At 39.0% G+C, this 13,666-nt stretch overlaps 1 protein-coding gene across 1 annotated transcript in view; it reads left to right on the top strand.

Annotated features, from left to right (window-relative positions):
* LOC124157724 overlaps positions 1-13,666 on the top strand; it is a 472,047-nt gene that overhangs the window by 308,206 nt on the left and 150,175 nt on the right. The gene's annotated exons all lie outside the window — the stretch shown is intronic.

The following is a 13,666-nucleotide window of genomic DNA, read 5'->3' as shown; positions in this document are numbered from 1 at the left end:
TCCTTAATTTATCACATGAAAGAGTTATATTTCAATTTTCTCAACCTTTTTCAACTTTGTCATCATTGAAAAAGTCTACTATGTGACATCTGCATTCCGTAGTACAATTTCCCTTTTTTTCCAACCGAAATTCATTCCGGAAGTTAAAGGAGAAGTTGAAGGAACCCAGCCGCCTGAAAAGATTTAAAACAAGCTAATTATTGCTCACTAATTCTGCAAATGCATAAGTTCAATCTTTGATTAAAAATTTTCTACTGTGTAATCACGAATATAACTTGGTGCTAAAGAGTGCTTTACTATCTTATTTAGGGCCTCTAAATTTTTCTTCACCTACTTACTTCATGAAAGAACATTCTTTAATAAACGCATTGAGGGGTATAACATCAATATTCTCTATCTCCTCTTCATTTCCTCGCCATGGAAAAAGTCTACCACGTGACACCTGCATCCAGTGGCGGATCAAGATTTGGACCAGGGGAGAGATCAAACCCAAGCAGTGGCGCAGCGATGGGGGGGGTTTTGGGGATAAACCCCCCCAGAGCTCAGGAAATTTTTTAAGTTTAATCTATTTTATTTTATTGGATAAATATTACTTATAGAACAGTGTAAGGATTGATAAAATATACATCAGAAGGCCGTAAAACTCACCATTTTGAACCATTTATCTTAATTCTTATCTGGCGGAGGGTCCTCGCACCTCCCGCTTACCCTGGCAGGTATGCCATACTCCCAGACCCCCCAGTATTAGTTGCGCCTGAAACTCCACCTAGCCTTAATTCCTAGCTTCACCTTTGAACCCGAGGTCCGGGGAATTCCTCCCCAATCAACATGAGGTTTAGGAGTTTTAGAAATTTTGGATTTTCAAGACCTAAAAACGGTGGTATTAGGTTTGTTCTTTGATAAAAAAGACACTACTAAGCACTTGTCGTAGGTCGTTTTATTAGTTCCAAAGCCTGTAAGATAGGCCCTAAATCTCAAACTTATTTGTAATTTCATTCGTTATAGTAGGTAAATTTACCGAAAAATATAACTAAATATATTTGTACAAAGAGGTAACTTCCAAAAATTACGAATTTATCTATTGTATGTTTCGATCCATTGAAGGGATGTGGTGAGAACCAAGGTGGCTATAGATCCGACACTTCCTGCATTCTTTAACCCGTTCAGTTCCCCTTGCTTGAGTTTTTTCAACCCAAATACATCCCGGAAGTTTAAGGAGATGTTGAAGGGACCCAGCAGGATAAGGATCCCGCCCTTCCCGAAGGGGCATCCCCACATTATCCCTCAAGAATGCGGAACGGGAGGAAACCACGGGGTCATGGCGTGGGTGTGGGAGTCCCTGTCATTTTTACGCGGACAGACAGAGAGATCCGTCGTTTTGGGGCACGCGATGCGTCCCGTCTGTAGCGTTCCGCTGGGCGCGGCGGCGTTCGCGACGAGAAACGTGCGATGGAAGTGAAAAAGGGCGGCGAGGAGGAAAATATATAAGGATCACTTAAAGGGTGCGAGGCAATTCGCGGACGGAATGGAGATGGATCCGACGAATTTTGGGTGGCCGTGGATCCCATGCACACCTTTCTATCTCTTACAAGTGGACTACATAGAAGCATGCTCCGTCCCGAATAATCTTGCTCAATCATGTTGCCACATCGAACGTATTTGAATCTGATTTCAAAAATGTACGCAGCAGAGAGATACATATGTTTTTTTTTAAATCCGAAGATTCCAGTGTGATGGAGTGGAATTTTTTCCGTTTTGAAATAAGTAATTGAGATAATAATAAAAATATTGGAAATGAACATTTTTAATTTTCCAAGATTATTATAATAATTTAATCGTGGAAAACTAAGTATTTATTTCGAGATACATGTATTCTGGATACATATGTGCAATAGAGTACTTGTGCTCGAGATAAGTAGCATTTAAAATCCATACATTTATTAGATTAATTCATCTCGACTGTAAATTTCTGCTAACAGCACAAGTCATACATTAATTTCCATTAAAATTTCGGATCGTTCTGCCGCCGGAGATGCGAATGGTAACTTTTGTAAATCCATTTAACCCATTCCCACCCAAACTTTCTCATTTCAATTGTGAAGATATTTAGTTAAATTGCTCCTTTAGTCGTGTTTAGAAATCTAGAGCATTATTTACATCAACTTCTTTCTTTTGAATGACCCTTAGCCATATTGCTGCACTGGGTGGTAGTAAGTTCAGAATGTTGATAAATTTTTAAACGTGACCTTGATAGAAAGGAGAAATCTTCAGGGCAAGCATATTTTTGGGCGAAGGGAAAATAATTAGACAGTCCCATTTACTGTTTACTTCTATGGTGCTAGTATGTAATTTGATGACAGTAGGTAGTCATATTGAATTTCCGTTTCGCACCCGTCTCTTTCCGTCGGTCGGCTCATTTCTAACGGCTTTAAAAATAAACTAACGAGTTTATTAAGTTATCGTGAGCTTCTACAACATATTTGTGGCAATTCGACAACAAAAAAGAGTGTGGGTTTTCATGAAGAGCCTTATATGCTCACAATGGTAGGATGTAACTATATGTATGGCTAAGGTGGACGGAAATGAGTTAAATAAGCGGTGGGGAGCAGCACATACTGTTCGTCTGTAGAATCCTTTAGCGTAAGTATTCGTGACCTCACTCACAAAATAAGACGGTTACCACGCCACCTCCGTAGCACTCCTTTTACCACGCTACTACCTTGTCTCACATGCACGTTCGAAGCCACCTCCTACGCATACTTACGATGACAGCTCCGAAAAAAATTTACAATGCCACCTTGTGTAACACCAACGTACTCAGAGGCGATGGGGGGGTGGCAGCTCATGTAAATCAGCCTCTAGAGATCTTCACTCCCCCTCTACCTGCCATTCTGGAGTCGGGGGCGATTATTCCGCCACACAGAAAATGATGAAATGCTTAATTTTATTGGTGATAAAAATCAAGGGATGAAAATCATCAGACGTGAATAAGGAAGCATGACTAATTGGAAGAAATAATAATACACACACGCACACATTTGCAACTCAAATCTGTTCCAAATGCGTTCCTGGATTCAATGAAGGCATAATTGGAACACACTAAACAGCTTTCAACAGCAATTTCAAGCTTGAGTGGTAGGCCTGTTTCACAAATAATACACTTATCAAGAATTTTGCAGCGATGTCATTAAGGATATATTCCCATGATCATGACCATGATATTTCACATATTACGTGGGCTATATCTTTAGTTCTCGAATTAAGCACTTTTTATCGCATGGATTTAGTTCACGGGTGCATGAAATTATCTGAAATATTTTTTATTTTAGTCATTTAAGACGCGCCGAAGGTAAAAATTTGTTGGCATCGGAGGCCAGAGGAATTTTTTACGGCGTGTAATGTGCGTCAACGTTCACGCCGTTAGTCATACGCCGCGAATCAGTCACTGAGGATTAAAAATTAAGTTCCAGTGTATAAAAATTGCAAACCTTAGGTCAAATGTAGAGTAATACCCTAACATTGATTATATTTTAGGAGTTTTATGATCTTATTTACAAAAGACACAACACTACTATTTTTCGGTGACGACGGCGCTCACATTTTTAGATGCATGAACCAGAATCAGAAAATGTCTACCTTAAAAAAAAGGAAAAATGAATGAAAAATGTCTACCTTAAATCTGCAAATCTTCTTCTACTTTTATCATACCGCTTCCTCCGTCATATCGTATCATCCTCATCATACCGCTTTGCGACACCACCTCCTACACTTACTTACAACGCTACCGACGTTTGCAACGCCGTGCCGCCTCGTGCACACGGTTCAAAACGCCACCTCCTCCCACTCTAGTTATGGCTCCGTTCCACTTTACACAAGGATTCTCGCGTGAGGTGGGGCATGGGAGGGAGTGGTGTTAAGTAGAGAGAGGGATGATGGTGTGTAAAAGGGGAGGGAGCGGGGTGCCTGCAGAGTCCCCGGCACGCAGCAGTTCCACCCCGAGGCCCGGCGTTCCAAGGTGGGACCGAAATTGGATTACCGGCTTCCACAGTCGCATACGGAATCTCACGGTCACGACCCAAAAGCCTAGGAACCCTCCGACTCCTCCGCGCCCACCTGTCCCATCCGCCCACGCCCTGTCTCGCACCCCCTTAACCCCCGCTCCAAGCAATCCTCCTCCTCCATCCCTTTTCATCTCCCTCTCTCCTTCACCTATCATCCTCTCCTCACATCATTCTCCTATCCTCACTGCATCTCCACCACAATATTCCGCGATCCGTCTCCTATCTATCCACATCTACCAATCATATCCCTCCTATCAACTTTTCTGCTCCTATAATTTTTTTATCATCTTCTCATCCTTCTCTCGCCCCAGTCATATCTTTATCGCATCTTTTTCACAACTATTTCCAACCCTTCCACCATTATTTTTGCTCATTCCACCATGATATTTGATTTTTCCTTCGTACATCATTTCAACATATCTTCCTTGTCCCCATTCAATCTTCCTCCAACCTCCTCCAACTTCATGATACCTTCACGCTGTCGTTATTCATCTTCCTTTCTACCAAACCTCCTTCTCCCCTCTTATATATCGGACTTAAAATAATCATTTGATATAGTGACCATATAATGAATTACTTGATACATTTTATTTGTTAGCGGTATCCTTGCATTAGATTCTCATTGATTCTGTACCTTTACTGTATTTCCAAATCATGGGATTCCATATGCATGAGCAAGGAAAGACAATTACACAAAAACTCTTGTTACCGCAAAGAACTATATGAAAAGTGTAAATGGTTAGCATGCGTGACCGGCAATTGGAAGATCCGACTTCGATCCCAACATTTTTCCACGGCGAATTTCATCCTTGGTTTATATGTCTTGTTATAGATATAAGATCTTCTGTGCAGCTATTTTATGTACCGGAGGACATAATTTATTCACACAATAAGTTTTTAAATATTCTCCTAACATTTCTTTTGCCCTTCACATCCAGCTCCATTTCTTGCCACGGATTCACAACATCTTTTACGCACTCTTTCCCTATCCTTCTCCGATCTTTCTCATATCCCTACCGCATCCTATTCCACCGTTCCTTCCATATTCCTACTTCAACACTCACCGTCTCCTCCTCCCCTTAGCTTTCTTCTCCCATTGCACACTTCTACTCCTTCCTCACTGACTCACTCTTCCCAAAGTTTTCCATTCCCCACCTTCAACCCTCTCTCTCCCCTTTGACTGCCTCTTTTCGCGTTTCCCCGCATCCTCCTTGAGTTCTTTCCTTCCGCAAGCACGCTCGCATTTTGGTCCATTTGGTGTTTCCCACGCGGCTGGCCAATAGGTAATGACGGCTGAAGAGAAACATGTGGCGAGATTTCCTCCACCCGGGATAAAACTCAAACAAGAGGAATGACTCGTAACCCTTCCTTCGAAACATGCTAAGCAACACATTCCAGAATACCCACATTCCGCTCGTCTTTGCACATGCGAGAAGAATTTTAATAAAAAATACTTAAATAAATAAAAATAAAAGTTTTTCGCTATCGTACTGTATCTCCTGAGTGTACTTGGTACCAACTAATAGGAGCTACTTGCACAATGATACTTTTTCGTGACCCTCCAATTTTAGAATAGCTAAGTTGAAAATTTTCCAATTAAAGGAAGAAAATGTATTTCAGATGGAGCATCAAATCTCATGCATGAGGTAAGCTTGCTTTAAATTACAATAAAATTGGACGTATTACTGATTATAATAAGTATTCAGCAAACTTGAGAAAGAAGTCAATATTAATTGAAATATTTTTGCAGATAAAATAATATTATTTTAAATACATATATTCAAATTTTATTCTGTAAAACATTTTTATAAATTTATTCTTTTCCAAATTACGCCCTTCCTAGATCCTCTCACACAATTTCCTTACTTCGCTAATTACACAATTTCAGTGACTTCATGGGTTAAGTGACATTCAAAATATTATGCGTTAGTTATAATAGAGGGTAATTGTTTGCCAATGGAAAGCAATCCAATGGAGTGTTACACATGATGCTTTTCACCGCAAGGTTTTGAGTTGCATTATATTTGCAGAGTTAGTATCTCCCCGAGATCATCCCGCGACAATCGTTTGATGAATTCGTAATTTAAGAGGTTTTTAACTTTCTAATGAATTATAATTTTAAAATCTAGCAATATCTCTTCCACACGGATTTTTCAATTCCAATGAACGAACAGAATAATCTTTTTTGTCAACTATCCTCAAGCATTTGACTAATCATTTCTCCGTGACACCACGTTCTCAAGGAAAGCATGTGAGTCAAATGGTTTATTATCATTCACATCCCACTCAAATTAAATATTTATTAGAGCATAGAGCATGAAATCCGTCTGTCATTATATGCTAAGTTTCAAAACTGACAAAAGAGCAAAGAAGGAAAGGCTATCGCGAAAGGGAATGTATGATTTGGGCAAAATTGATGAGCACTTGAAAAGTGTCTCAGAGTAGAAGTTAAGATTTAACCCAATAGCAGATAAATAATATGCATAGTTTAATATCCAATTCTCGTCACATTTAAACATTTTCACACACGTGACGTATATTTAGCCTCCTATAAAATAAAATTCTATAAAATATGGAGTCTATGAATAAATCCCTTGGTATTTTGTCACAGTTGATTACTTGCACCGTATTTATTGAGATTCTATTTACAATTTTATTTTTTAATTATACCTTGAAATTGGATTTCCAAAAGATGATTATTTCCCTTCTAAGGTATTCTTTGATTTATTTTATACTATTTATATTATACGTATCAATAATCAACAACCACTTATAAGGGCTAATTTAATCAGACTTTCCATCCACCCTCCAACGCAAATGTTTATTTATGTAAAACAGAATTTGCACTTATCTGCGTGACAATAATACCTGCTATCATCCCACGGTATCCATTTCCTCTTCGTTCGCCCTGCGGAGATAATCGGTTTAGCCATGCTTATTCTTAACTTCAGTTCCACACCTATCCACTATCGATCGTCGCCTCCGCTTCACCGTAATTGCCATTTTTTCCACTGCTTCCCTTATTTATTTCCGCCCGCGCCGAATCCCGGCATCCGCTTTGGCTCTAGCGTCTGCAACTCCCCTAACAATTCCCTCTCCTCCACTTTTAATCTCCCCTCCACATATAAAATTCTCGAGCCCCGAGCATCCTGCTCTTCTTCCCTTTCCCTGCACCGCATTCCCTATCCGTCCATCCAACTCCACGAATTGACCTTTTTTTGCCCTCCGCGTTTCTCCTCATCAGATTCTCCCGTCAGCCTTTCTCTTGTATCAACTTGCGTCTTTAATATATGACCTCCCCGGCACAATCATCAAAGAAGTTCGTTTCATTTTAGTAAAATGGCTTACCCTGAGTTACGACAAGTGATAGGTAAATAAGAGAAATATTTTTGGTTTAGGGGTGAAATTTTCTATACCTATGAGTTTGCACTTCTCAGACATTAACTGTGTATACACCTCTTGGTTCTTTCATCCGAAACCCAAATAATGGTTAAATTGATTCCATTGAGGCCTCGAATTTTAATTAAATTATATAAATGATAATTCGATAAAAAATTAAGATGTACCTACATTCTTCTAATATTAATCCACTATATTTCTACTGAACCACATAAAGCTAACTTTAATAGTAATCAATTATAGAAATCAGATGAAAGTAAAGACAATTACACCCGCTAGCAGATGATGCCTTCTTAGATCAGATAATATGACTTCTTAATGAACACACACTGACTGTTTTAAAGGCATTATAAATAGTACATTTCACTAAGTACACTTACTAATATAGTACTTATAAATAGTACACTTCAGACTATTGATCGATATTACAGCACTCTACAGGAGGCAGCATCGATACACTTCCCTTGAATAGAACTCCAATTGCTTATCATCTCCCCTTTTCTAACGTTAACTCCTTTTAAACTAGCGTTCTTTCTCTTTAATTTTCCAATTCCATCAGAATCCTTTATATCCGCTTCTCATCATTTCCCAGAGGGAGTTCAAACCACCTGGGCACACTCCCTTTTTCGCGTTTAAAATCTCTCAATGGAGGTCGCGCGAACTGGCCGCCCGCGCCGGGGCTGTCGGGACGTTTGATTTTTTTTGTTCGGCCTGATTCCCAGCGATCCAATGAGTAGAAGTCCGCAGCTATATCCTCTATACATCTCACTCTTACGTTCAACATCTCTTAATCGTTTTTCTCAGGCAACTTTCCGCCTTTGCGAGGCCTTTTGGCGCCACATTCCTTTCTTTACCGATCCATAAAGTTAAACCTCCTCGCAAGAGTATAACTCTCATTCTCATCGACGACCATATAACTCCTGCAGTAAATGCTTGTTTTGCTTTTTTCATCCCATAGCTAATGGCATGCTGCAAACACTTGTTGACGATAATAATCATCACAGTTTTTTGTCCGCTGAGATTGGATTTTATTCTTGGACTTACATGAGAGTCATCACGACCAAAATGCTCAGTATGCATGGGCACAACTTATCATTATTACATAAATGAAAATTTTTCATACCTCTCGTTAGATAGAACATTAAATTAATGAATATTTCGTTGAATGTTTGTTAGAGGAGCACATAATTGGTTTTTGGGTAATATGTTTTTAAATTTATGAGTAATTTTATGATGCATAGCAAGTAGACATGTAAATCGCTAGAAAGTCCAACCATGTTCGCAACGTCGTCGATTACCAAAAGAAACTCAATAATGTGATGAGGATAATAAAACGGGTTTATTAAGGTGGATGATTATAATGGATGGAAATTTTCATTCAATGAACACATTCATTCAATTCAATGTAAAATTTTTACCCAAGATGATCATGAAACAAGCAAAGTTGGAACAAATGGAGAGAGAGAGAAAGACAGAGTAAATGTACGCCGCATATGAGAGAATTAAATGATAATACTTAAGTGCTAATGACGAACTGTATTTTTATTTTTATCTATTTAAATTCCAGCATCAATGTCTTAATTATGTACCGATTCGCAATATATGATCGCAATATATGATCCATGTACATTTCGTTTTCAAAGAGCCTTCGAGGACAGGAACCCTCCATTTTTAAATATTACTTCATTAATAAATGGATGAGTAATTTAATTAATTAACCCCTCGAATTAAACGCATCAAAGCCAACCAGAAATTCTTAAATTCTTCTTGATTTACCATTCCGCCATCATATGTAAATATGATTAATTAAGTACTTAGTTTGAACAGGCCTTAAGTATTCCAGCAAATTCTTGCTTAAAACTACTACACCTATTACCTCATCCGCATAATTCAGTGAGAACTGTCCCGACAAATAGTACCTTCGCATACCATGAATTACTCATCATTTATATTTTTTCGCGTAAAAATTCTTCAAAATGAGGATATGTTTGTTTATAGTTCTACCTTTCAATAAAAAATAAAAAAACAACGTCGTGATAATAGTTTTGATGGAATGATGGATTTGATGGAATCAAATCAAATAAATTCCAGAAACATAATTGAGAAAAACTAAGAAACTTCGGAGATAAAAAAACATGAAGATGTGAAGAAAAGAACGGCTGAAATAATAAAAACTAAAGAAATTATAACCCTAGGAATCAGTATGCGCTGAGAAAATTAAATATTTTTAGTAAGATATTTAAATTCAAAAATTGTCATTTCAAATCCTCCAACAATGGAATGGTATTTAGAAAATCAAAATATTTGAGGAAGGTATTTCTACTACATTATTACTACTGCCGGTCTCGGTGGTAGCGGGGTAACGTCCTCGCCTGCCAAACAAGAGGTCGCGGGTTCGAGTCCCGCCTGGATAAGTTTCCCCTGAAAAAGGCATGGTTGTTTGTGTACGTTTACTTGTTGAATTTGTCAAATACCCCGATGTAAAATGGCCAATATGAGCTGTATTCGGTGGTTTATGAATAAAATATAAATAAAATAAATAAATGCATCAAGGACCGCAGTAACATGGACGCTAAATTTTGATCTCAGTAGCTTATATGCTCCTGTAACTAACAAAATGATTCAAGTAATCTCGCGGAGCAATACGCCAGCTCCCTTTTCGAAAGTAAACACTCAAACTCTGTGTTAGGAAGCGTCTCCTAACATCCACATCAAGTCATGGAGTCAATTTGAGACTTCCACTAGTCCTTCGCGGTGTTATTCCATGTTTGCATTCAACTAAATGAGCAGTGCATGCCGCACAGAATTAGGGCACGATCTTTATAAATAGATAATTGAGTTGAATTCTCACTAAATAATAGTGGATTGGTTAAATATTAATTTTTATGCAAACGTACTTCCTTCTTTAAAATTAGATGAGATGCAATTAGAAAAAATTATAAACATGTGCACAGGAAAAACGTTTTTACATTGGCATTTTTCCATACTAGATTTGAATTTCTCTGAATATAAGATAACAAAATACAGATGATTAACTCGTCATTTTATATCAAAGAAACAAATCCATTAAAAATCCAAATTCTCATTTATTTATAAAAAAAGAGTAAAAATCTCGTTTTATTTCATCCACCAATGTCCATAATAATTTTTACATTCATTTATTTCCCTTTCGTCAATTAAAATCGATGCAAAAACGACGCTACCACCTATTAGTTCACACGACTTGTTTTTCCACAAAAACATTTACGAAAATTTTACGAAGAGAACTAATTCTGTTCTCTGATATACGTTTTACCTATTAATCCAAACTCATAAATGTACAACTTTGACAGGGAAAAAGTGCGAATTTACGTTTCCCTCCGATTTCCTAAAACGGCAAATAACACTTACCGTAGTCCAAGCCGTCTACACAGGCCATTATTTTCTTTCGGTCTCCTCACGCTCTCCTCGACTGTTTATCCTGCTTACTTCCTCCGGCGGCCTCGTTCCCACAACAACGGCCACTCCCTTCCCTCGATATTAATTTCCGTAAATTCAATTTTTCCTTTCACTCATCCGAGCTCCCCTCTCTTGGGTCTGCCTCTCCATTGCCTCAACCTCTTGCTTCGCTCAGTCTTCACCCTCTCCTCCACAAATGTAAATAGCCCTTACCGCAGTATCCAACCTTCCAACGCAGGATAGTATTGCATGGCACAAAGAAATGAAAATGGTTCAAAAGCATCCAAAAACTTCTAAGTAAAGCACCCGAACTACTCCTGGTCAGGTACGTGCAATATTTGAGAAATTTGTCCTTTCCGGCGTACTTATATCTGCATTCAACTCAGTAAGTAGTGTATGCCGAACAGAATTAGGACAATATCGCTATAAATACATTAATTAGCTGAATTCTCACTAAATAATACTGGATTGGTCAAATCTTACTTCGCATGTAAATGCACTTCCGACTTTAAAACTTGACACCTACAATAAGCAATAAAAGAAATTATAAACATGTGGACTAGAAAAACTTTATTTGAATTTCTCTGATTACACAAAATCTAAAATTTAGATGATGCATGCTGGTTCGAATATTTTTGAGGCGTTCATCGACCTTACCTGAAGACAATGACCGCAATGTCACAAAAATTGTTGTCAACAAAAGCCAACTTACACGATGAGAGCCCGGAGATAATGCAGAGATGATCCATGCATGCATTTTTGCATGTTCCTGGTTCAAATTTGTGGAATCTCAAAGCTGGCATGCTATGAGAACAAATTACTAGTGATTTCTCTTATTTTATTCATTGGAATTACCGTTATGATCGCATTGTGAGTAGGTACATTCAAAACTAATACAAAAGGGAGTTTGGTATGCAAGTATCTATCTTTGATGTGAGCGTTGAGACGGTTGGAATCAACTACTCATTGATTATGTGGCAACTTTTCTTTGTACTTCATTCTCTCAAAATATCACCCAAACATTCGACGAAGTATTCGATCATTGAGAAGAGCAGTTGAATTCCAAAGCGATTAAACAAATTACCCTGGGCAGATACACTAATTCCCCTGTTAGCACTCGATTTTCATGACTAATGCATCACCTGAGTCCTCGATAGCCACAGTAGTGGCTTGGTTACTTGATTAACTGTCTCAGTACTCAAGTACATATCTCAAGTACTTTGGTGGGTAATCTAGTACATACATGTATATCTGCATTCTAGTTCCTGTTTGGGTACTATAGTACTTGTTTGCATGCTAAAATGCCACATCAGTGCTCGAATATCTGCAATAGTACATTTGGCACACTCCTATCTAACTCCGCCTTTCTTTAACTTCACCTCAACAAAGCCGCCACTCCCGAATTCCTAGACCTCATCTTCCATTCACCCACACGTTCACTCTCGCTTCCCTTCGCTTCCGACACGGTTTTCCTCACTCCCGCATCCTCATCCCTTCCTCGTGCTCACAGACCTACACGCATTATACATACATGCTCACATCCCTCACGCATCTCAGCGCTCACACATTGGCCCTTCCGCACCGACGCGGATATCGCCAGGATGGCTCTTCCCTGCCGACGGCCCGCCAATGATGCATCATATCTCTTCTCGCTCACGTAAAAATTGGTGGCTAACGGTTTCGGGATATGGATTCATAGTAACACCCTCCTACAGGTCTTTGTTTTTCGTCACACCAATCATAGGTTTCGGAGGAGGAACACCGAAAGTCAGATATTTTTGGAAATAAATCCATGAGAATTGATCGAAACTAATTTTACGAAAGTCAATTAGCAGAAATGATAATGTTCTACCTCTCAGTATTCCGGCGTTTAAAATGAACTTCACAGCCTAAGTGTTCAGAGTTGACCAAGAGGGTCTTGCGGCGGGTTGGAAAGCACAAAAAATTATGCAGCATAGATAAGGCAGGTGATAAGCAGTAGCTAATACTAAATTAATTAATTTATCTACATAGGAAAATTTTGAATTCCTAAAAGCTCAAAGCACCTTTACCTGCACTTCACTCACAGCGGACATGACTGCAAGTACAGCAAGCAGGGATGGCATGGTATTTGGAGATTTTATCAAACGCTAAGGTTGCGTACTCCGTGAGGGGCTGTGAAAGAAGGGTAGGGTGAAACCTGGATACGAAATTAGCCTTCTTTTAAAACGAAAGCATAGCACCATATATGACGGAGTGCTGTCTATACCCCATCTATACTCTATCTATACTCGAAGAGCCTTCCACACGGCTGATCTACTCACGCACGGATCTACCCAGGATGAAATCTGGTGTCTGCGTAGGCACCGGAGTTTAGAATCCGAACCCTCATGATAGCCAGCCACCATGGCACCCCGATAGACAGACTACCTAATTTTGAGGAGATAATGGAAATATAACATCATATTAGGGAGAGCGTCTATATCTAATGTTTTCCTCTCTGGGGCAAGATGTAAATGATCCTATTCTCCAACGAATACTTCGAGTGATCCAAAACAAAAATCCTCCAAGTGCGAGGTGGTTTAGGGAAAGAAACTCGCTATCCTACTCAGTATGTACGTAATCCACATGCCTATGGCGAAGTCCGTGGAGAGCTCTTTCTCCTAGGTGCCTTAAGGCCGTTTTACACGGTACACGGAATTGCGCAATCTGACGTACGTGCGAAGGCGCAATCAAAATTGCGTCGTGTAAAGCGATGAATTGCTAGAACACATGAAAGAATGCGTGGA

This window comes from Ischnura elegans, chromosome 4 (assembly GCF_921293095.1).
Source record: "Ischnura elegans chromosome 4, ioIscEleg1.1, whole genome shotgun sequence".
NCBI lineage: Eukaryota > Metazoa > Arthropoda > Insecta > Odonata > Coenagrionidae > Ischnura > Ischnura elegans.
The sequence above is the reverse complement of the archived record's forward strand: the minus strand, read 5'-3'. Positions and strand labels throughout refer to the sequence as shown.